At 40.2% G+C, this 1,049-nt stretch overlaps 1 protein-coding gene across 1 annotated transcript in view; it reads left to right on the top strand.

The window, feature by feature from the left end:
• Window positions 1-1,049, top strand: part of LOC107758640 (cilia- and flagella-associated protein 45-like) — a 19,622-nt gene that overhangs the window by 6,713 nt on the left and 11,860 nt on the right. The gene's annotated exons all lie outside the window — the stretch shown is intronic.

Genomic DNA, 1,049 nt, shown 5'->3' with positions numbered 1-1,049 from the left:
CGGTTTCTGACAGTTTGTGCAGAAATTCTTTGGTTATGCAAACCGATTGTTGCAGCAGCTGTCTGGGTGGCTGGTTTTAGACGATCTTGGAGGTGAAGATGCTGGATGTGGAGGTCCTGGGCTGGTGTGGTTACACTTAGTCTGTGGTTGTGAGGCCGGTTGGATGTACTGCCAAAGTCTCTGAAACGCCTTTGGAGACAGCTTATGGTAGAGAAATGAACATTCAATTCACGGGCAACAGCTCTGGTGGACATTCCTGCAGTCAGCATGCCAATTGCACGCTCCCTGAAAACTTGCGACATCTGTGGCATTGTGCTGTGTGATAAACATATCTAAGACTTTTTCTCTTTGAGTTCAGCTCATGAAAAATGGGGGCAAAAACAAGTGTTGCGTTTAATTTTGTTCAGGGTATTTATCTTCTGAAAAGATGAACACGTGAACTAATATGGACTTGTGGACATAAGTTGTAAATGTTCCAAAACAACGTTTCACATGTGATTTTAACATTTAACTGCCCATGTCTTTTATTATTTAGAAAGTGACCAATAATCTGTGACCAATATTTTATATGTAGATTGATTTCTCCTCTCTAAACTGTTTCTCAAGCGCGCTCTCTCATCACTGCTGCTGCTGCGTGAATATGACGCATCACAACACTACGGAGACCCGAGGAAAAACTGGCATTAAAGTCCAAAACCTGACTTGAAATAACCTAACAAATCAATCGGGGCTAAAGCGTTTCCATTAAAGACCATTTAAATTCACGCAATCTCACTAATTTGTGCATGTTTATTCTTAAACCGACCTTAATGTCGATCATGGATCAAATCGATCCATCATGACAAACAGCGAATATATCTGTGCTGTTTAATGCATTTGAGACGTTGTTTTACTCAGTGGCGGCTCGTGGGTTTTAAAATAGAGGAGGCACACTAATTGTATTGGTCTGGGATCCCTGCCTATTATTATTATTATTATTATTTGCTTAACCACTTTAAAATGGCTTTTTGGTTGCTTTTAGTCAGAAAACGTAAAGAAAACGACATACA

This window comes from Sinocyclocheilus rhinocerous, unplaced genomic scaffold, assembly GCF_001515625.1.
Source record: "Sinocyclocheilus rhinocerous isolate Xijiao unplaced genomic scaffold, SAMN03320098_v1.1 scaffold130, whole genome shotgun sequence".
Classification (NCBI taxonomy): domain Eukaryota; kingdom Metazoa; phylum Chordata; class Actinopteri; order Cypriniformes; family Cyprinidae; genus Sinocyclocheilus; species Sinocyclocheilus rhinocerous.
The sequence above is the reverse complement of the archived record's forward strand: the minus strand, read 5'-3'. Positions and strand labels throughout refer to the sequence as shown.